This window comes from Schistocerca gregaria, chromosome X (genome assembly GCF_023897955.1).
Source record: "Schistocerca gregaria isolate iqSchGreg1 chromosome X, iqSchGreg1.2, whole genome shotgun sequence".
In the NCBI taxonomy this organism is placed as follows: domain Eukaryota; kingdom Metazoa; phylum Arthropoda; class Insecta; order Orthoptera; family Acrididae; genus Schistocerca; species Schistocerca gregaria.
Genome location: NC_064931.1, coordinates 103,369,807 through 103,380,316, shown reverse-complemented (window position 1 = coordinate 103,380,316; position 10,510 = coordinate 103,369,807). Strand labels below are relative to the sequence as shown.

The 10,510-nt window shown below is 41.1% G+C and overlaps 1 long non-coding RNA gene across 1 annotated transcript; it reads left to right on the top strand.

Annotated features, from left to right (window-relative positions):
* Positions 1-608: 608 nt before the first annotated feature.
* On the top strand, positions 609-10,133 carry LOC126299347 (uncharacterized). The gene is made up of 2 exons (XR_007552783.1): positions 609-785; positions 9,740-10,133. It is a non-coding gene; the product is annotated as an uncharacterized LOC126299347 (long non-coding RNA).
* Positions 10,134-10,510: the final 377 nt, after the last annotated feature.

Genomic DNA, 10,510 nt, shown 5'->3' with positions numbered 1-10,510 from the left:
TATTATTATTATTAACGACTTCGTCATTAGAACTATGTTATCAACGTTTAAAGGATCTCTCAAACTATTTTATGTCGATTCTTTTACGGCCTTTGCGCCAACCCTCCTCCTTTCTCCGGGCTTGGGACCGGCAACAGCAACTGCAGAGCTACTTAATTCACTCCTACAGCAACTGCAGGCGGAGTTAAAGTGGTTTTCCACACCAACATTTCAATTTCTACGCTCACAAGACAAAAAAAAAAAAAAAAAAAAATTACGACAAGTGCTTCAACTTTCGACTCTTCTGCACTTCAATTATCTCTGTCACATGCACCGCCAAAGTTTCGCAATTTATAGGCTACACGACTGCCGGGCTTGGCTATCGATAGTTAACGAGTGTCGAAGCATTACAGTGAAATGTAATAAACTTGTATTTCCGTGGACCTAGCATACCTTGAATTAGTCAATTTACTTTTTTTAATATGTAATAAACCGATATAAGCACAGTGTTTGCCGGTGAATCGCACAATACTTTAACGACAGCGAAACAAGGAAAGTGACATAGGTCAAAGAAGTTACCACAGCCAGTTGAGGCGTTGTGAATATTAACTTTGAATAGGTAAATTTTGGCGGGCAGAAAGATCTGTGTTTGTTATTGTTTTGATCAAGATAGCAGATCCTGCATTGAACTCTAGTAGTAACTCAGTAATAGGCTTTGTGCTATTTTGATTTAAAACAGACGAAAAGCGGGGTGAAAAATTGTTGGAGAGGGAATAAGAGGCATAATATACGTTCACATTCTGGGAGTAAGTTGATCGGTTGAAATGGTTGTGGGGCAATAGCCGAGCCCGGCAGTCGTGTAGCCTGTAAATTGCGAATATTCGGCGCTGCATGTGACAGAGAAAATTGAAGTGCAGAGAGTCAAAACTTGAAGCACTTGTTGTAAATTTGTTTGTAGTGTGAACGTAGAAATTGAAATATTTGAGTAGATCGTTGCTTGTTGCAGTGGGAGATGGTATTTTTGTTTTATTTTCTTTGTATGCTATGAGTTGACTATAGTTTGTGTATATTGAAATTGGTGGTGACGCAATTTTTCTTGAATTCTGGAATTTTTCGTGTTGGTATGTGATGATTGTGTTGGATTGTGATTGGTTGGTATCAGGTGTATTGATGTACCATCAGAATATGTTTCTGGTATTAGCCATATGAGCACGAATTGGTTTGTTGTACTGTGAGCTTTGCTTTATGTAAAGTAAGTGAAAGTGTGGATAATGGATTTTAAAATTTGTGTTTTTTGCTGCCATATAGGTCAATTTGTGTCATAGGGTTTTGGAGTTGTGTGCAAGTTCAGCTTTGTTTGAGGTATATTGGTGAAGTGAAATTTGCAACACAATGTTTGAGTTGTATGTTGGTTCCTTGTATCTAAGGCTTTGTTGGAGCTATGTAAGTAAAGTGAAAATTATGATGTTGAGTTTTTGAGTTGTTTATTGGTTACTGGTGTTGTAGTCTTCATTTGAGATAGGCCTATTGAAATTTACACCACCACTAGTTTTCGTTTTTGTGAGTTTTGTGTGTTACATTTTGAGGATTTCATGTGCTAGATTTTTGGGCAAATATTTGTTTGGCAGTAGTTGTTAGTTTCATCCTGTTGCTGAAGTTATACTCCACATGTTACTTATGTATGTTTGCAGGTGTAATGAGTGTTGTCGTGGTCGTCATATTGTATGTGCTTGAAATAGTGTAAACCACGTTGATGGCATTACTGGTTGAAACAGGTGGATAGAGTTCTGATTTTGTTATGCCAATCTACCATTTGTAATAATTAGAGCAGCAGATCCTTTTTTTTATAGAATGATTTTGTTCCTCAGATATAGTTTGTGTGTGTTTTGACTAATTAAAAACACTCTTCTTTGTGTTTATGGCTATATACTAGCTACTTACAGATTACCAGTCACAGTGCCCATATAATGTATAGATCTATAAGTTTCAAAATTTTTTGGTACTTGTCAGATTATAATAGTGGGAAAATAATAGAAAGCTTTTGTGGTTATTGCTAAATGCTTTCATGGGCCTTTGCCCTATTTAGTGATAAACGATTATTATGTTCTCTTCTAAATTTTGATTAAGATAACTTCATGGCTGACAAACAACTATGGTGGCGCAGTGTTGTTGGTTGTATACAACATTCCACATACTTAGAATGAGCAAGAGCTGCACATGCAATTCAATTACAACAAGACATATGTTCAAATTATTTTTATTGTCATTGTCAGCAGCAGTGGGAAGTACATCAGTGGGGGTGGTAGATGGGCATCAGTTGGCTCTCCCCTCCCTGTGCATCCTACTGCACCTGAGAATGCTGTGTTGTGCCTAAAAAAAATCAGTAATTGTAGTGGGCATATAGGTATCAAGAAGGAGCTGCAGTTGGCTGACTCCTAGCCACTGCCACAATCAGAGTTATTGTAGTGCAGTGTGGTTGTGAAAAATCGGTTCAAGCAGAACTGTGATCTGCGCTATCAATACAAGACAGAAATATAACTTGTGTGTAAACTTTGCATTCTTACCTAGGATTTAACAAAGTTATATACTATGGTGTGGAGATACTTGAGAAACAAAACATTCTTCATGAATGACATCTTCCACTGATTATTTTAGTGCAAGGATTTGATTCCTCCTTTAGGTGGATGACAAGTAGTGTGTCGTAAACTGTCCTGTGTAATTACATATTTAGGTTACCAATTTCTTTGAATAATACTTGACTAATGAAGTAAATATTAGGTTTCTGAGGTAGCCTGCAGCTACCTAATATAACTGAAGTAACAGCAGCTTTCTTTCTAATTCACTAGAACACCCTTAACTGGCATAAAGAGAACTGATATTTAGCAGTATTGTGATAATTTATTGTTAATATAGTGTAGGGCTTAAGCAATGTTTAGTTGCCTTTGTTAATGTGTGTCTTTACTTGTTTCGTAACACTGTAGGTTCACTTTCTTTGTGGGATGTACAGAACATGGTGAATGAATAGAAGAAATCACTATTCTCTTGAAATTGTTATGTTAAGCTACATTAGTAAATGTATATATTGTGAAGGTGCTGTTAGCATGTGTACATTCTCTTGCTTTGTTTCTTCCCTGATAGTCCTCTGTGTCATTATGTTGCTTTGTTATTGTGGCTTAAAAATAGGAAGTGGAAGCTCAACACTGTCTATTGTAAATGATTTAGCAGACAGTTGCACAAATGAGATTCTCGGCTCTTCACTTTGTGTTCACAACCCCAGAATATTACACAATTATATAGCCAGTTCACTATTGGTAAATGTGGATAAGCCTCATAAATACATTGCAGGCAACATCAGCATACAGGTACAATAGTTTGCCATTGAATAGCTATGAGCAGTTAAAACCTAACCACACAGTTCTTGCAGAATAATACGGTATGTGCGACACTATTTCCCAAATAAATTGAACAGACATTGTCATTAATTGTTCTAACACACTGCTTATTTGTGTTATACCTATTCCACTGTTAAGTTGATGCCTTCTTATTAATTTAACCAATGCATAACTCCCATTTGAAAATCGGCCTTCGACTGACTGTCTCGGGACCAAAAATCAGTCCTTAGTATAGCCTCATAGTAACAGGCACTGAAACTATACATTGTTTGATGTTTAAGTTACAGAAATTACAATTAAAACATAACTCATTCAATGAACTGAATACATCGAAAAATTCCTTCTTCTTAATAGTTCCTTCTACAACAAAGATTAGGCTGAAACATTTGTATACATAATAAAATTAACAGATATACTCACACAAACAATACTTTTGACAAACGTGGTAATTATTTTGGAATTAAGGGCTGGGCTTTGCTATTACGTTTTCGAATAGAGCGAAACAAATACTTTAAGAATCTTCGTCGCTTTTCTTCCCAATGTTTATATTTAGTACAAAATTTATACTTGTTTATAAGTCAGTAGTAGAATCTAAGTCGTGAAATAATTACTGGTTTCACCCTATAACAAAAATATTAACTATGAATGGTCAAAATAAATTAGGAAGTTAATTACATGTACAAAATTAGACCTGGTGCTATATTCCTTAAGACAGAGGACCACCCTTTCTCTTGTATGGAAATGCAAATTATATACATGCATGTTAATGGTAATTAGGCTGAAATGAATATAAAATGAATTTAAGGAGGCAGATCGCAAAAAGAGAGGGAGTGAAGAGATCCCAGCTTGCTTTGTCACAAATACTTAATATCTTGAAGATGGGGCCCCCCCTGCAGGTTCGAGGGTTAGACTAGGCCTAAGGTATTCCTGTCTGTCATAAGAGGCGACTAAAGGGAGCCTCTGATGGCTGGGCCAATTTGTGATAGCCCCCCTGTAGGGTTTGACCTCTATTTTTCAAAATTTTTCCTGAATAGCGAGCCAACTTGGGAAGAGAGCCTTATGTGGTGCATCATATCAATTGCACATTGAGATCTTTACCCCACTTCCTCGTCGTTGCATTGTAGAGCCACCTATTCTCCATCTCTTGGGTGAGGACACCTTCCTGGGTGTGTTTTCCACCATGCACTATGCAGTTTCACTTTCTCTGCTGACAATCACCGTGGACTTTTCTGCCCCACCTATCCAGCACAGTAGCCAGTCCATTGTGATGAGGTCGCCATGTTCCCTGTTGGTTGTAGCCCCCTTACAACACAGGGCTACATATGCCAAGGAGTAGATTCCCGTCACCCTGGGGCATCAGGACTCCTGGCAATGGTCATGTGGGGTTTGCGTTTATGCCCTAATCCCAGTCTGTAGTCTGTAGTGTGAAACTCTGCTGCTTCAAACACCTCTTGAAGCTGTGGCTGTCAGAATACGGAAGGCGCAGGAAATAACTGTCTACAGTGTATATTTTCCTCCAGATGGTGCAGTACCCCTGTATGTAGTAGCTGCGCTGATTGATCATCTCCCTAAACCTTTCCTACTTTTGGTAGATATTGAGGCCCATAACCCCTTACAGGGTGACACTGTGCTTACTGGCCGAGGCAAAGATGTCGAAACTTTACTGTCTCAGTTCGACTTGTGCCTCTTAAATACTGGGGCCGTCACACATTTCAATGTGACTCGAGGTAGTTACTCGGCCATTGATTCAATAACTTGCAGCCCAGGACTTCTCGCATCTATCCACTGGAGAGCACATGACGACCTGTGTGGTAGTGATAACTTCCCCGTCTTTCTGTCACTGCCCTGGTGTCAGGCCCACAGATGCCTGCCCAGATGGGCTTTAAACAAGGCAGACTGGGAAACTTTCACATCTGTCACTGTTGACTCTCCCCCACATGGTAATGTCAATGTGATGGTTGAGCATAGTAACATTGATGTGATGGTTGAGCAGGTCACTATAACAATAGTTTCTGTGGCAGAAAACGCAATCCCTCGCTCTTTAGGTGTGTCCATGAGCTCTATAGCGACATAAGCGAAACCCTTCCCTGGAGCATCTGATAGCCTTTAAGCAGCTTCGTGCCTGTGTATGCCAGTTTATAAAACAACGGAAACAGTTGTGCTGGGAGAGGTATGTGTTGACCATTGGGTGCCATACGTCACCTTTCCAAGTCTGGACGAAGATCAGACGTCTTTTTGGGTGCCAGACCCCAATAGGTGTCCTCTTCATTTCCACCAATGGCGTGTTATGTACTGATGCAAGCGCAATTGCCGAGCACTTTGCTCAAGCCTATGCGTCGGAGAACTATCCCCCTCCCAGCCTTTCGCACCCTCAAACAATGGATTGAAAGGAAAGTCACCTCATTCACTACACGCCACAGTGAATCCTATAACACCCCATTTACGGAGTGGGAACTCCTCAGTGCAGTTGCACATAGCACTGACACAGCTCCTGGGCCAGACTGGATCCACAATCAGATGACTAAACATTTCTCGTCTGACTACAAGTGCCATCTCCTAATCTCCTTCAACCGGATCTGGTGTGATGGTGTCTTTCCATCACAATGGCAGGAGAGCACCTGCTTGATGTGGAAAGCTATCGGCCCATCAGCCTCACCAACAGTCTTTGTAAGCTGCTGGAATGTATGGTGTGTCAGTGGTTGGATTAGGTCCACGAGTCATGTGGCCTACTGGCTCCATGTTAGGACATCTTCCGTCAGGGGTGCTCTACCACTGATAATCTAATTTCCTTTAAGTCTGCCATCCGAACAGCCTTTTACAGGCACAAACACCTTGTTACCGTCGTCTTTGATCTACGCAAACCAAAGGACATCACCTGGCGACATCATATCCTTGCCACATTATACGGGTGGGGGCTCTGAGGCCCGCTACCGATTTTTATACAGAGTTTTAGTGTCCAAGTTGGTGCCTCCCGTAGTTCCCCCATATCCAGGAGAATGGGGTCATGCAGTGCTCTGTATTGAGTGTATCACTATTTTTTAGTGGCCATTAACAGTGTATCAGCAGCTGTGGGGCCATCTGTCTCACCCTTTCTGTATGCAGATGACTTCTGCATTTCGTACTGTTCCGCCAGTAATGGTGTGGCCAAGCGGCGCCTACAGGGAGCCATCCACAAGGTGCAGTCATGGGCTTTCGCCCACAACTTCCAATTTTTGGCCGCTAAGTCGTGTGTCATGCACTTCTGTCAGCATCGTACCGTTCATCTGGAACCGGAACTTTACCTTCATGACGATCTACTCACTGTAGTGGAGACATATCGATTCTTATGACTGGTTTTCGATGCCCAATTGACTTGGCGAACTCTCCTTCATCAGCTTAAGCAGAAGTGTTAGTAGTACCTCAATGCCCTCTGCTGCCTGAGCAACACCAACTGGGATGCAGATCGCTCTGGTCTGCTGCAGCTCTACAAAGCCCTTGTTCAATCTCGCCTTGATTATGGGAGTGTGATTTATGGTTTGGCGGTTGCCCTCAGTGTTGCGTGTACTCGACCCAGTGCACCACTGTGGCGTTCACCTAGCAACGACAGCTTTTATAACAAGTTCGGTGACCAGTGTGCTGGTGGAAGCCGGAGTCCTTCCATTGCAGATCTGACGTGCACAACTGCTCACCAGTTACATTGCACACATTCGTAGTTCCCCTGAGTATCTGAAATACTGTCTCCTTTTTATGCCTGCGGCAGTCAATCTCCGGCATCGGCGGCCCAGGTCAGGTCTAACGAGTGCGGTTCGCGTGTGATCCCTTCTGTCTTAACTGGAGTCCTTCCCCTTACCATCTCCCATCCAGGTCTGCATACACCTCAACGATGTACACCTAGACTGCAGATTCGTCTGGACCTTTAAAATGACCCTAAGTACTCAGTTACTCCTGCCGCTCTCTGCTGTCACTTGCTCTCGATACTTGACCTGTTCCAGGGCTCTGAAGTGGTTTACACCAACGGCTCAATGGCTGATGGTCATGTTGGCTTCGCCTGCATCCACAGAGGCCATTTTGAACAGCATTCCTTTCCTAATGGCTGCAGTGTATTCCTGCAGAGCTGGTGTCCATCTCTCGTGCACTTTAGTATATCCATTCATGCCCCGGGGAATCACTTCTTGTGTGTAGTGACTCCTTGAGCAAGCTACAAGCTATCGACCAGTGCTACCCTCGCCATCCTTTGGTAGCATCCATCCAGGAGTCCATCTATGTCTTGGACTGGTCCCGTTGTTAAGTGGTGTTTGTGTGAACCCCAGGACACATTGGCATCCCACACAAAGAACTTTTTGACAGGCTAGTCTAACAAGCTATGCGGAAACCACTTCTGGAGATGGGCATCTCTGAACTTGACCTGTGTCGTTCTGACTTACGCCGTAGGGTTTTTCGGCTTTGGGAGATGGAATAGCATAACAGTACACACAACAAACAGTGTTTCATTAAGGAGACTACGTATCGAGGGAATCAGTTTTCCTCTGCTGGCTCCGCATTGGCCACACTGAGGTGATCCATGGTTACCTCCTGGGTCATGAAGATCTGCCTGAGTGTCGGTTTGGCGCCAGTTGACAGTGATCCATATTCTGTTGCACTGTCCCACTTTGACTGCCCAGCAATGAAATCTACATCTACATTTATACTCCGCAAGGCACCCAGTGGTGTGTAGTGGAGGGCACTTTACATGCCACTGTCATTATCTCCCTTTCATGTTCCAGTCGCATATGGCTCGCGGGAAGAATGCTGCCGGAAAGCCTCTATGCGCACTCGAATCTCGCTAATTTTACATTCATGATCTCCTCGGGAGGTATTAGTAGGGGGAAGCAATATATTCGATACCTCATCCATAAACTCACCCTCTCGAAACCTGGACAGCAAGCTACACTGTGATGCAGATCCCCTCTCTTGCAGAGTCTGCCACTTGAGTTTGCTAAACATCTCCGTAACACTATCACACTTACCAAATAACCCTGTGATGAAATGCGCCACTCTTCTTTGGATCTTGTCTATCTCCTCTGTCAACTCAATCTGGTACAGATCCCACACTGATGAGCAATACTCAAGTATAGCTCGAACGAGTGTTTTGTAAGCCACCTCCTTTGTTGATGGACTACATTTTCTAAGGACTCTCCGAATGAATCTCAACCTGGCACCCACCTTACCAACAATTAATTTTATATGATCATTCCACTTCAAATTGTTCCATACGCATACTCCCCAAATATGTTACAGAAGTGACTGCTACCAGTGTTTGTTCCGCTATCATATAATCATACAATAAAGGATCCTTCTTTCTGTGTATTTGCAATACATTACATTTGTCTATGTTAAGGGTCAGTTGCCACTCCCTGCAACAAGTGCCTATCTGCTATAGATCTTCCTGCATTTCGCTGGTAAATTTTCTAATGCTGCAACTTCTCTGTATACTACAGCATCATCCACGAAAAGCAGCATGGAACTTCTGACACTATCTACTAGATCATATTATCTTGGGTTATCGGAATCATTGCCACTAATTTTATCTGACAATGCCTCATCAGCTGATTTAGTTTTACATTTTCTTCGTGAGGATTGGTTATATTATTTGATCTAAGTTTTAGCACATGTCCTTTGTCCCCCTGTATCCTCCACCGTAGTGCTTCTAAGGTGGAGGTTTCAATGTGTTGCAGAATTGCTGATTTCTCGTTTTTTATTCTCATGGTCAGCCAGCCATGGTAATCTGCTTTGTTGTGTTAATACCTTCATCCCATGTCTTTCGTTTCTGTGGTTTTCATGTCCCCTTTTGTCCATTTACATGTTTGTTGCCCTTCATCATTCTTGTGATTTTTCCTTTCATTCTGTTTTGAGTTGTCAGTCTTGTTCATTTTATTCTCACATTTGTGGCATTGTATTATTCGGAACAAGGGTTTGATGACCTCGTAGTTTCGTCCCTTTCCCCCTCTCTCAATCAAACCAACCAACTGTTGAAGATGCACCTACAGAATGATTGTTGGTAAACACTATAAACACTAACATCACTGTCTACAGCTGCCCATTTACAAAGTAATTGCAACATGTTATCAGATTAGCTGATTATATGCTTCACCGTTTCACAACTAAATATTTGCTCAAATGCAGGAGTTTTTACTCCTGGTTGCTTCATTTGAAAGTGATTTGTACCTCATTGGTGTTGGAGTGGTGTACTCTACATACAAAATTCATGTTACTAATCAGCACATACTTAATCCTTTTGTATTTTGACATGTAGTTATTTTACTCTACTTATGTTTGTTTCTTCCATTACTGCCAGATTCTATCAAAAGATATGCAATAATTCATTCAATATACCTTTGATTTATTTTCAGAAACACATGGCGAATCCAGTACTACGACAGAACAACTACAGGATTGCACAACCAGACTTTCTCTGCCACCAACCTATATTTTATGGGATGCTTACAAGTGATAGGTCATGGTCAATATCCAAAATCATTATTTTATATTTTACTATCTGTGCAAAATTAATTTGTCTGGTAACATTGTAATGTCATGGTACTGCCAATAATAATCTTATAGATACACTTCAAGAAAATGGAATGGTGTACATTCGAATGTGAAAACCCACTGTCATAAAATGTTTATTGAAGTGTATGACACTTGTATCCCATGTGCTGGAGTTACTGTTGTAATGAATGTGATTTTTTAGTATGACATGTTAAAAACAACTGCAGCAAAATAAATTTGATTATTGCAAAAGGAGTTATGTCTCTTACGTATATTATATTGATCAATTTTATATGTGAGTTGTTCACAATCCCTGCTCCCATCCCCACCCAGAGAAATTAATTACAGAATCATTGCATAATGTTACATGTGTGTCTCTTGGAAGGGAGGGGGAAGAATACACACTTTGAGAAGAGTTTACTGGTCCGTCCAAGGATAACTTTGTTTGATTGAGTTGCTTACATTTCTTTAAAAGTAAAGCTGTAAGAAAGGACGAAATAAAAGTATTTTATGATTTGTTCTGCATGGAATGTATAATTTTTTGTTATAATACATTCAATTATTCAAAATGTATTGTGTTACTGCAAACTGTTAAACATCAGCTGTATTAGGTATAGATGTAACACCTGTTA